Source organism: Lynx rufus, unplaced genomic scaffold, assembly GCF_022079265.1.
Source record: "Lynx rufus isolate CCGP_SWC_20201006 ecotype Redwood Valley unplaced genomic scaffold, mLynRuf1.p SCAF_2, whole genome shotgun sequence".
NCBI lineage: Eukaryota > Metazoa > Chordata > Mammalia > Carnivora > Felidae > Lynx > Lynx rufus.
This window is the reverse complement of record NW_025814834.1, coordinates 123999411-124012997: the sequence shown is the minus strand read 5'-3', so window position 1 is coordinate 124012997 and position 13587 is coordinate 123999411. Positions and strand designations below refer to the sequence as shown.

At 40.5% G+C, this 13587-nt stretch overlaps 1 long non-coding RNA gene across 4 annotated transcripts in view; it reads left to right on the top strand.

Annotated features, from left to right (window-relative positions):
* LOC124514953 (uncharacterized) overlaps positions 1 to 13587 on the top strand; it is a 131299-nt gene that overhangs the window by 75507 nt on the left and 42205 nt on the right. The window lies entirely within an intron of this gene.

Genomic DNA, 13587 nt, shown 5'->3' with positions numbered 1-13587 from the left:
GCCTGCCTTCTGTGGCTCATTTATGTTGTTAAAGGTACCTGGAGTTTATAAGTTTCATGGCTGTATGATGCTACATTGTATACATACACTGTAATTTACCTATACGTATTGACTGTTGATGGACATTTGGGTTGTTTTCAGTTTTCGCTATGACAAAGAAAGTTACCATGAACATTCTTGACCATGTCTCTTGGTGCCCAGATGCATGCATTTCTGTTGGATCTATGCCTGGGTTATAGGATAGCAGTGTCTTTACCTTTATTGCTTAATGTCAAACTGTTTTCCCGAGTGGCTATGCCAATTTATGCAAATGAGAAATTATGTTGTTCTAAATTTGTACCAACACTAATTATTTTTAATTTCTTAAACGTTAGCTATGCTGGTGGCAATGTAGAGTGCTAGTGTTTTATTTCGCGTTTTCTTTTTATTTAACTTAAAATTTTTACATTTTCATTTATTTTGCATTTTCTTGATGACTGATGAAGTTGAACAACTTTTTCTATTTACTGGCCATTTGGGTATTATATTTTGTAGAGTGCTTGTTCAGATCTCTTTCACATTTTTCTATTGGGCTGTATATATTTTTCTTATTAACATATAGGAATTCTTTATATTTTTTCTGAATGCAAACCTTTTCAGTTACCTAAGTTGCTGATACCTTGTTTTACTTTTTGACTTGCCTTTCTAGTCTCTAAATTGTGTCTTTTGGTGAACAGATGTTCTTAATTTTAATGTATCCCATTTTATCAATCTTTTTCTTTATGATTGATGCATTTTAACCTTCTGTTTAAGAAATATATCCCTCACAGTCACGAAAATATTCTGTATATTAATGTCTAGAAACTTGATGTTGCCTTTTCCATTTAAAGCTACATTCTTCTTGGAATTGATTTTTGTGTATGGTGTGATGTGGAGTTCAGTTTTTTTTCATATGAATATCCAATCAATTCAGCACCATTTATGAAAAATATCAGGGGCGCTTGGGTGGCTCAGTCAGTTAAGCGGCTGACTTCGGCTCAGGTCATGATCTCACAGTTCGTGGGTTCGAGCCCCGCGTCGGGCTCTGTGCTGACAGCTCAGAGCCTGGAGCCTGTTTCGGATCCTGTGTCTCCCTCTCTCTGACCCTCCCCCGTTCATGCTCTGTCTCTCTCTGTCTCAAAAATAAATAAACATTAAAAAAAATTAAAAAAAAAAAAAGAAAAATATCATACTTTCCCCACTTATCTGAAGTATCACTTTTGTCACAAATCAAGTGGTTTTTTTTGTGTGAATTTCTGAAATTGCTATGTTATTCCATTGGTCTGTTTGTTTATTCCTACTCAAAAATCATTTTCTTAATTTTGTGGTTTTAGAATAAGTTTGATATCTGGAAAAAATGTCCTCCCTCTTTGTCTCTGTCAAGGGTGTCCTGGCTATTTTTGGCCTTTGAGTTTCCATACTTATTTTAGAATTAACTTATTAAGTTCCACAAAAGAAAGAAAGAAAGAAAGAAAGAAAGAAAGAAAGAAAGAAAGAAAGAAAAAAGAAAGCCTACTTGTTGATGCAAAATGGACAAAACTTTTAGAATTTCTAAAAAAAGGAAGAGAGCTTTATTCAAGACTGAGTTAGGACAGCTACCCAGGATATACAATCTTCACAAAGAAGAAAGTACTCTGGCAAGGGAACATTTGGGGTAGGGTTATATACATTTTTTTTTCATAAAAAGTTGCAGATTATTAGACAAAGAATATGTCAGAAAGTTGTAAACCCTATCTTTAGTTTCTAGTATATGCAGGGCTCTATGCCTTTAATCTGATAGGAACCAGGGAAGTTTCTTACTTTTTCTTATCTTTTGTGTTCAGAGTGATTCTTTTTTATCATTTTCTTTAATGAAGCAGATTTATAATGTGTTCTTGGGGCATAAATAGAGCCCATACTTTGAGGTTTTGCTGAATCATTTTGACCTTGGTAAATGTGAAGGCATAGCTTCCCTGGGAGCCTAGGAACAGGCCCACAAATGTTAAAAGTTGAAAATTTCCTTTATCATACTGGAATTTTTATTGGAACTGTGTTGAATTTAAAGATCCGTTACGGAGAATTGATAACTTTACGTGGTTCTTCCAAGCTGTGAACATGGAATATCTTTTCATTTATTTAGGTCTTCTTCAGTTTATCTCAGTGATGATTTACATTTTCTTCTCTGTGAAAGGTTCACACAGTTGTCATTAGAATAATTTCCAGATATCTGATATGTTTAATGGCTTAATAAATCACATTCCCTTTTTAAAATTGAGGTTTAATTTATAAACAGTAAAATGCATGGGTTTTCAGCGTATGGTTAGATGGATTCTGACAATTGTATGTACCAGTTTAACCCAAGAAATGGAACACTTCTTTCACCCCTGAGAGATCCCCTTTCTCCCTTTGAGTCAATCCTTCCCTCCTTCCCCACCAGAGGTAACTACTATTCTATTGTTCATATTTCTTTCACTGTAGATTACTTTTGCCTGTTCAAAAGGTATATAAGTGGGATAAAACAGTGTGTACTCTGTTGTGTCCGGATTCTTTAACTCAGTATATATTTTGAGGTTCACCTACATTGGTGTGTGTTCCAGTAGTTCTTTCTCTTTTATATTGCTAAGTAGTATTCCACTGAATGGACATACCACAATTTGATTTTCCTTTTTCCTGTTGGTGAAAATTTAGGCTATTTTTAGTTTTGGGGTGTTATGAATAAAGCTGATCTGAACATTCTTGTTTAAGTCTTTGTGTGAATATATGTTTTCATTTCTGTTGGGGAAATACTAGAAGAGGAGTACCTGGGTCTTAGGGTAGGTTTATGTTTAACTTTATGAGAAACTGCTAGACTTAGTTCCAAAGTGCATGTGCCATTTGGCAGTCCCATCATCAATGTTTGAAGTTCCACTTACTACACATCTTCACCAATATTTGGTATTGCCATTCAATTTTAATTATAGTCATTCCAATGGATATATTTGTAACTTATTATGGTTTTAATTTTATTTCTCTGATGACTCATGATCTTGAGCATCTTTTCATGAACTTGCTGGCCATTTATGTATCATCATTTGTCAAGTCTCCTGCCCATTTAAAGAAAAATGGATTGTCTTTTTATTATTGAGTTGTGTGTTGAAAATATACTCCTATATATTCTTTTTTTAAAATGTTTTTTTATTTTTGAGAGAGAGAGAGAGAGAAAAGCATGAGCAGGGGGAGGAACAGAGAGACAGGGAGACACAGAACCCAAAGCAGGCTCCAGGCTCTGAGCTGTCAGCACAGAGCCTGACGTGAGGCTTGAACTCATGAACCATGAGATCATGACCTGAGCCAAAGTCGGACGCTTAACTGACTGAGCCACCCAGGCGCGCTACTCCTATATATTCTTTAAACATGTTTATTTATTTGTTTTGAAGGAGATAGAGAGTGGGTGGGGGAGTGACAGAGAGAGAGGGAGACAGAGAATCCCAAGCAGGCTCCACGCTTGTCAGCACAGAGCCCAATACAGGGCTCAAACTCATGAATTGTGAAATCATAACCTGAGCTGAAATTAAAAGAGTTGGACACTTGACCGACTGAGCCACCCAGGCACCCCATGTGTTCCTATATATTATTGTTACAAGTCTTTTGTCAGATATACATATTAGAAATTTTTCTTCCAGTCTGTGTCTTGCTTTTCATTTTCTTCACAGTGTCTTTTGATGAACAAAGGTTTTAAATTTTGCTAAAATTTCGCTTCCAGTTTTTGTCTTTTATGGTTACTGTTTTCTGGGTCCTGTCTAAGAAACCTAAATATTGTAAATATTTCTTTCTATCTTGTCCTCCAAAAGCTTTGCAGCTTTCGCTTTACACTTAGGTATATCCATATATAATTAATTTTTGCATATGGGTTCTTTTTTCGGACATGGAAAGGCAATTTTTCCAGCATCAAAAAAAAAAAAAAACCTTTCCATTCACCATTCATTTGCTTTGACACCTTGGTAAATACTAATTGACTATATAGTATGGGTCTATTTTTTGACTCTGTTTAGTCCACTGATCTATTTGTCTATCTTCATGCCATTTCCACATTGTCTTGATTATAATAAGTCTTGAAATCAGGTAGAATAAGTTCTCCATGTCTGTTCTTTTTCAAGAATGTTTTGACTATCTAATGTCTCCATATAAATTTTATAATCAGCTTATAAGTTTCTACAAAGAAATTTTTTTTTTTTTTTAAATTTTTTTTTTTTTCAACGTTTATTTATTTTTGGGACAGAGAGAGACAGAGCATGAACGGGGGAGGGGCAGAGAGAGAGGGAGACACAGAATCGGAAACAGGCTCCAGGCTCCGAGCCATCAGCCCAGAGCCTGACGCGGGGCTCGAACTCACGGACCGCGAGATCGTGACCTGGCTGAAGTCGGACGCTTAACCGACTGCGCCACCCAGGCGCCCCTACAAAGAAATTTTTAAGGACTTTGGATATATAGATCAATTGAGAAAAACTGACATCTTAAAAATATTGACTCTTCCCAGATATGAACATGGTATATCTCTCCATTTACTTAGATCTTCATTACTTTCTTTCAGCAATGTATAGTCTACATAGGTTTTCAGATTTATCCCTGAGTATATATTATGTTTTTTGATGCCACTGTGAATCAAATTTCAAAAATTTCATTTTCCATTTGCTTTCCAGCCACACAGAAGAAATACAACAGATTTTTATATATTGGCCTTATTAGTTATCAATTGTTGTATAACAGATTGCCCCCAAACTTAGCATATTAAAAAAACAAGCACTGTTTCTGAGGGTCAGAAATCCAGGAGTGACCTAGTTGAGTAATTATGGCTCAGAATCTATCATGAATTACGTTCAACTCTTGGCTAAGGCTACAGTCATCCAAAGGTTCAACTGGGGCTAGATGATTTTCTAAGGTCACTCAAGTGGCTCTTGGCAGGAAGTGTCAGTTCCTTACCACATAGGCCTCTGTATAAAATTGTGTATGACATGGCAGTTGAATTTCCCCTGAGTGAATGATCTGAGAGAGCAAGAGAATATCCTATCACTTCTGCCACGTGTCATTGGTCACACAGACAAACCTTTGTGCAACATGCAAGGGGAACTACATGGGATGTGAATACCAGGAAGTGCAGCTCATCATGCAGGACCCATCTTGGACTCTGCCTACCACAGTCTGTCCTCTAGTCCCTGGTAACCCATCTGCCTTACACATACAAAATACACTCATCCCTTCCCCAGGCCCACAAAAGTTTCATCCCATTATAGCATTAGCTCCAAGTTCAGAATCTAATCTTCTGAAGCAGATCCAGGTTCTTGGATGTAATTCCCTTAAATACAGCTTCATGAGCATAATTCCTCTCAATCTGTAGACCTGTGCATGATGGAACCAAGTTGGCTGTCTCTTGTCCTTACAACATACAATGTTGGCACAGCAGAGGATAGCCTATATAGACACTCCTGTTCAAAAAGGGGGCAAGTGAGGCACAAAGGAGACACTGGTTCATAGTCACCCTGAAATCTAGCCAGACAAATGTTGTAAGTTTCTTGATTAGGACTCAGCACTACGCCTGCCTGGAAATGACTTTCCATAGTTTTTGGTTCTGTTCTCTGGGCTCTTAGTCCTCCTTTGGAATCATCCTTCTCTTTTGGTGGAACTTACCATGTGTTTGCAGCTGAGTGGTTTTCTCAGCCTGTTTCTTGTTTGTAGAAGTTTGGGGGTTCAAAGGCTTCTTTTTTATTTTATACTATTTTTGTCACTTTCAGTTCAACCTGGCAGTATTTCTGGTCATAAAATTGTCTCAAACTTTGTGGTCCTCCTGTGAATCTCATTGAGGTTTGCTCCATTCAACAAATCCACACCTACAAATCTCTTTGAGATAAATCCTCTCTACTTTGGACTTCTGCTAAGATGGATGAGGGACAAAGCCCGTAAGCTTCTGAGGATCCATATTATTTTATTTATAGGTGCTGTGAGGCAAATCTTTAAACTCTTTAGAGGGCCTTTTGTCTGTCTGAATGTAACCCTGAAGATCCACCTTTTAACTTTCTGAGGTCTTAACAAAGGATTTTACAGACATATTCTTGGCTTTACCTTTGGAACATTGTTTCCTGAGCGTGTCCTGGATTTGATCTTTGCGTGGGAGCAATTTCTTAAGTTTACTATTGTTTCCCATTTGGGGAGCCTCAGAATCTTCAGAATCAGCAATTCCCATCTTCTTTTGGTTTAACAGTCCTTCCTTTAGCTCGTCTGTCACCTCTCACATTTTAACATGAGCAGTAACAAGAAGCCAATGGCACCTTCAACACTGTGGCTGGAAAGCTTCTTAGCTAAATTCCCCTTCATATGACTGACTGCAGGAGAGAGTGCTGCTAAACTTTCTGCCACGAATAACAAGGATCCCCCCCCACACCGTCTCAAGCTTCCAACAAGATTTTCCTCATTTTCCTTTAACACCTTACCAGCTACCTCCTCAAAGTGTGTTCAAGGTAATTTAGGCTTTCAGTACTGCTCTCCTAACGTCCTTACAACCATTCCAGCTCTGCCCATTGAGTGGTTTCCACACTGCTCTACATCTTACGTTTTTATTATGGTAGCACTTCATTTCCAGGTACCAACATTTGCACCAGTTCAACCACTAGAAGGTGCGTATTTTTAGGGCTTCTTGGGGGGCAGTGTAATACACCCAAGGATGGTAATCGAGAAGTGCCTTGGCATACACTGATTCTTTCAGTGGAATGGTCATCTGGGTTCATCTTGAGACCCTGAATAGTTGGAGTTGGATGTGCAAAACTCTAGGGACGTAGGGCTGAGTTAATGATGAACACATATGGAAGGATCTAGATCGGTAGTAAATGTTTAAGAAAATACACACACACACACACACACACACACAGAAAATCAAGACTGGACTCATTTTACAGGTGAGGAAGCTCTGATTCAGAAGGATAGAGAGACTTGCCTAAGGTCACGTGGCCAATTAGTGGTGGAGAAGGGAGTAAATCCATTTCTTCCAACTCTTTATTCAATGCACATTCCAGGTACCATATAGCCTTAGGTTTCTATCATGTTCATGCCTTGAAGAAAGCATTTCCTATCTGAGAATTCTCAGTGGCAGTGCGTGAGAAGAAAACAAAGGGAAGAATCTTAGACTTTTCTGCTGAAACATTCATTGTTTTTTATGCTCTGCAGTAATCCAGCTAACTAATGTTTGGATGACTACTGCTGTTCATGGGAACTTTCCCTTGGGATTCTGAAGATATGAGGACTTTATTATGACCAATTCAGAGATGAAAGGGTGGAAGATTACCTCTGGCTTCTCTTGTCTTTGCTTTTGTTTCATGAGTAATGAACCAGGGATCTTTTAAGACACTTTTCATTTTCTTAGTTACTTTTTTCTTTGGAAACAAAGTTTTCAGCACACCTTTAAAAAAACCTAGATTTTTAAGAGTTTGGTTCACCTGCGTCTATGAGTGGTCATGAGTATAAGTCAGCCAATGAATTCTTCTCATGTCCTGATGCATATTTACAAATGTCTACTGAACTTTAGGACCCTGGCCCACAGATACCTCCAACTCAACATGTTTTTTTTTTTTTTAATTTTTTTTTTTTTTTACATTTATTTATTTTTGAGAGACAGAGAGAGACAGAGTGTGAGCAGGGGAGGGGCAGAGAGAGAGGGAGACACAGAATCCGAAGCAGGCTCCAGGCTCTGAGCTGTCAGCACAGAGCCCAACGCGGGGCTTAAACCCACGAACCACGGAATCATGACCTGAGCCGAAGTTGGACGCCCAACCGACTGAGCCACCCAGGTGCCCCTAACTCAACATGTTCTTAACTCATCGCCTTTCTCTCTCAATCTACTCAGCCTCCTATATTTTAAAAAATCTTAAAGACCTTATTAGTCAGACAACATGGAAACTTTGGATTTTTTCCATTTTCCTCAGACCAAATTCTTTAGAATCTTCCCCAGAAAATATTTCTTGAATATGTCCTTTTCTGTACATCCACACTGTTGCTGCCTACTTTAAGTCCCCATTCATCCATTCATCTATGGATGGCATTTATTGCCTGCCTACACTATGTATGCCAGGCATTGTGTTCTGGGCTGGGATACAACGCAAATAGGACGTGGTATCCACAGGGATTTATCTGTATGTGGGGTTGGGGAAGGAGACAAAAACGAGTGACAGTAAAATGTGGTATGTTGTACATTTATCATTTCTCTGCTAGCTATTATAGTAGATCTTGATCTTTCTCTTTATTCTCTCCCTCCCAATCCATTGTCTTCCTTGCTATCAGAATGACCTTTCTAATATACAGTTCGATCATGATCAGTATTATCTTTGTCTCTTTGTTACCTAAAAAAGTGAAGACCATAGCCCTTAGTCTGTTGTTGTTCCTTCACAGGCTGGCCTAAACCCACTTATCTTCCTCTGTATCCCTTTGTGTTCTTGCTTTGAACCCTACACTTTAGCCACATTAGACTAGTAGGAGGTCTCCAAACACTGCTCAGGTAGGCTCACACTTCTGTGTCTTTTTTTTTTTTCTTCCCCCTATTTCTCTTGCCTTGAATGCCCTTCAGTCTCATTCATCACCTGGCTAGTTCTGACTCATCTTCAAATTCTTACTCACTGTTTAAGACTCGCCTTCCTCAGCTTCCCTGCCCTGAGGCAGAATTAGTTACAAACCCCTTTTCAGATGCCACTATTGTAGAATTTATTTCACTGCGTTGTAGTTAATTCATAGTTTCAATACTGAGTTCCCTCCCAGCACCTAGCACAGTGCTAAATATGTATTTGTTGAATGATTGAAAAAAAAGGATAAAATATTAAAAAAAAAAAGCAGTGTACCATTGTAAAGGGTGTTTTGATTTTTACGGGTAATATATTGTGAAAAAGTAAACAGAGTCCCAAGGGCCTGGCCAGGGTAATCAAAATTCCTGCATTTGGAAATCAAAAGAAGTTTCCACGTCTGTTTTTCATCCTTTCTTTCATGTAAAGTTTGGGGATATGAGTTGGGACATCTATTGGGTTATCCTGAGTTTCCAAGATGTAAGATGGAACTAAATGACCTCAGGGTTTCCATCAGAGAAGTAAGTGGTGGCGAGAGAGAGCATTCCTCAGGGATGCTGGAGGTCAGGAGAAAGTCCCACTTTCACTTCTGCCATGTGACGGAAGCTCTTTCACAATCCGCCTTATGGTTCTGGTGGTGTGAGGTGTGTGTGGATGTGTGTGTGGCAATACTTGGAGATGCTTTAAAACCTTAGACATGAGATGACCCAGACGTGATTCACCAATCATTGTCAGTGCATCTTCCCCTACAGCTTTATGAGTAAGTGGCAAGATATCTGGGCCTCAGTGCTTTTTTCCTACCAAACCCTGCCTTGACAATGCAAACAGGATGCTTCAGAGGAGAATCTGCCCCATATCCAATTGGATAAAGATTTCTCATACATTTGGGAAAGCTCACTCAGAAAATTTTCAGCCCCTATTGCAGATGAATCCCCAGAATTTCATTTCATGGAATGTCCACTATTTCAAAACATCTCCCACAGGGAATCCTACCAATGGATAGAAAGTCTCCAGGAGGTTACAGATAAGGGCTAAAACTTTTTCCTTTTTTTTTTTTTTTAAGCTAAATTTCCAAAAACGAAACCACATGATTCCTAGACCTGGTTTAGGTTTGCGTGTTTTCGGGCTCCTAGAATGTTGGAGCTGGAAGGGAGTTGAGGGAACATCTGGTTCAGCCCCCCCTCCACTCTACAAATGGTGTCAGAGGTGAATAGCTTTTTAAGGTCACATAGCTTGTCGGGCTGGAGCTGGGACAAGGACTCAGGTCTCTAAACCCTCAGCCAGGGATCTTTCCTCCCTATCAGTTTAACTACAGGCAGGTACCTGTATGAGATGCGTGGGGATGTTGTAAATAATAGATATAGGACTTGAAACATTTTGAGTCTGGACAGTTTCAATGCTCTCCTGAGGCCTGAACCAGATCTCAGAGGCAGGCCTCCCTGCGAGGGGCATGCACTGTCAGCCCTCTTCTTGGACCTGCTCTTAGAAGGGCCAAGGACGTTGATGATGGATCAATATTTAACTCAGATTATGGGGACAAGTTAATTCAGTGCATGTATCTGGTATCTGCTGTGTCCTCCCATTACGATCGGGAATCTGCAGCCCATCTTCAGCCTTCACCTCCTCAGGCAGTGCCTCCTGTCCTCCTCTTTTTCTATCCAGGTCAGTCCCAGGCCTACCCAGGGCCCCTTTGCTTTGCTTCTATGGGACTCTTCTACCGAGTCCAGGAGAAGCCTTGTATTGTTGAGGACAAGTCCTCCCTCACCTTTTCTTAAAGCCTTCTTTCTGCCTCCTTATCACAGCAGAAAGTGGCCTTTTCCCTGGATACTGTTCCCGCAACTTTCTCCAACAGAGACCTTCCTCCTCCCACTAGGAATGGCTCATAGAGAGAGGAGAGTGAAGTGAGTGTGCTCTTTCATTTTCCTCCAAATTATGCGCATTAGTCATCCTCTGGTCCTTGCTATCTATTATGTAAAAAATCATTACTGAATCACCAAAGCTTCCTCAAGGAATCTAGTTCTTCCCAATCCTTTCTTCTCTCTTTAAACCTTCTACAGTATTTCTACTTCTTCAGTCTTTGTAGATGGCTCCGTGTCCTTCCTTCAGAGATGACTGAGACTTTTCTTCCTTCCCATCTCAAAATTTCTGCGTGTCTTTCCCCATAGTTTTGTTCTTCCTTGCTTTTTCGGAGGAAGAAATCAAGACTTGAAGGCTAGCTTTCTCATGGATTCTTGCTGTGTCTGCTCTAGGACCTCAAGACCCCCGTCTCTGAATTGCATCTCCTGGTGTTTTGTTTTTGTTTTTGTTTTTGCTTTTTTCCCACTGGATGTAACCTTTCCTTCCCCATTTGTATCAGAATCATTCCCAGTATTTCACAGGTGTGATTTCTTGGGTCCTTTTCCAAAGAGTGCTGTCTAGTTAGTGCTGTATCCCCAGTGCCTAAATAAAAATTTTTGGGTCTGGTGCCCAGAATCTGCATTTTGACAGATGCCAAGGTAATTCTTAAGGACAACAAATTTTGAAACTAGAGTCATGTGCAGGCATCCCTTATCAAAGATACCCATCCTGAGGTACCTGGGTGGCTCAGTTAGTTAAGTATCATACTCTTGATTTCAGCTCAGGTCATGATCTCATGGTTTGTGGGATTGAGCCCCATATCGGGCTCTGTGCTAACAGCGTGGAGTCTGCTTGGGATTCTTTCTCTCCTCTCTCTCTGTCTCTTCCCCACTCACATGCATGTGCGAATGCTCTCTCTCTCTCTCTCTCTCCCCCTCTCAAAATAAATAAATAAACATTAAAAAAAACCCCATACCCATTCTGTGTTAGATCCGTATTGCTGTGTAGGAAAATTATCCTAAATTTAGTGGCTTACAGCAACATTGCTTATCTCACAGTTTTCTGTAGGTTAGGACTCAGGATGTGGCTTAGCTGAGCCTTGTGCTTTGGGGTCTCTCAGAGGCTGCAGAGTGTTGGCTGGGGCTGCTGTCCACATCAAGACTCAGTCATGGAAGGATCTGCTTCAAGAGCATTTGTGTCATTGTTAACAACACTCAGTTCCTCAAGGACTGTTGGCCTCAGGGCCTCAGTTCCTTGCTGGCTATTGGCTGGAGGTCATTCTCAGATTCTTGCCATGTGGGTCTCTCCACGGGTGGCTTGTAACATGGCAGCTTGCTTTGTCAGAGTAAGCAAACTGAGAAAAGCCAGGGGAAGACAGAGTGCAAGTAAAACAAAATCATAGGCTTCTGTATCTTAATCTCAGACAAGACATCCCCTCACTTTTCCTGCATTCTGTTTGTTAGAAGTGAATCACCGGTCCAGCCCATATACACAGGGATGGGATTAAACAGGGGTGAGTATCAGTAGGAGGGATTTGGGGGAACCTTTTAGAAGCTGACTACCATATACCCCAACCCTAAATCCTTTTCCTTAAATCTGCTCCTACCCATTTAGGATGGCAATCTATTTTTCTCCTTATATTTACCACTCAGCTTCTCAAGGGAGGGGTCTAAATTGGTGGACCCATTTTCCGGCCACATACTCACTCCTTAACATATTCCATGGTGGCTTCCATTCTTGCCACTCTACACAGCTGTTCTCTCGAAGGTTCTAAGAGAACTCCTGAGAGCCCAGTCCTTTTCTTCTCCTCCTCTGTCAGAGCCTCTCTTCAGCATCTGATTGCTCCTTTTTTCTTAAGATTCCCTCTTTTTTGGCTTCCATGATACTCTACTTTCCTGGGTTCTCAAGCTTTTCTGCGTGTTTCTTCTCTGTTTATTCGTCTACTGCCCCCGCCCCTAATTCTGATCAATTACTACAGTGGGCTAGACATGGTATCTTATATTTGATAGGACCTATTATTTGAGAGAGACTGAAGAAGTTTTGGGGCCAGCTCACGATTCATGTAGGCACAGAGAAATGACCAATTCATTAAGCCTGTTTGGAGAGACAGCATAAGGAAAACTGCAGTTGTTTTAAAAATGCATGCTCTCACCTGTCACAGTCATGAGGACCCTAAGGAGACATAGTGACTGAATGCAATGTGGTCCCAGCTAGGACCCTGGAATAGAAAAAAGACGTTTGGTTAAAAATGAAGGAAACCCAAATAAAGTATGCACTTTTGTTAACAATAATTGATCAGTATTGCTTCATTAGTTGTGATACATGTGCCACACTACCGTAAGAGGTTAAAGTGAGGTACTTGGGTGTCGGATATATGCGAACTCTGTGCTCTCTTCACCATTTTTCTGTAAATCTTAAAAGTATTGTAAAATACAGCATTTATTTAAAATTTTTTTTAAACGTTTATGCATTTTTGAGAGACAGAGAGAGACAGAGCATGAGCAGGGAAGGGGCAGAGAGAGGAGGAGACACAGAATCCAAAGCAGGCTCCAGGCTCCCAGCTGTCAGCACAGAGCCCGACACGGGGCTCGAACTCACAAACCACGAGATCCTGACCAGAGCCGAAGTTGGACGCTCAACCGACTGAGCCACTCAGGTGCCCCTACAACATTTATTTTTAAAAACGCATCCCCTCAAGCTCCATTCTTCCCACAGGAAGGTCACACTAGTATTATGTACATTTACCTTCATGTCTCGTGTCTCTACAAGATTTTGCCCTCAGCTCACCTTTCTACCTCTTTAGAAGTGAGCCCAGGGCCCTGCACATTCTACATTGTTGTTGAATGAACGAGCAAGCAAATGTGTGATTGGGAAAGACGCAAGTGAACTCTTGGACGGGCTGTTCTGTCATTAACCCAGATGAAGCCCTGGGGAATGGGAACATTTCACTGGCCTTTGTCTTCAGTTCATTCGGTTCGACCAAACCTCCGAAGTGGCATGTCCCCACTTTCTTCTTCAAATTACAGGTTCTGCTCTGTTTTTATCTCCGTCACATCCTTTTCTCTCCCTTCTTTTTTCTCTCTATTGTTGTTTCTCCTACCGCGGTTCCCTTTCCACTCATTTTGACCCAAGCAATGGTTGTTCTTCCTAGTGAGTTGTGGTCTAGTGGGAAGTTTCT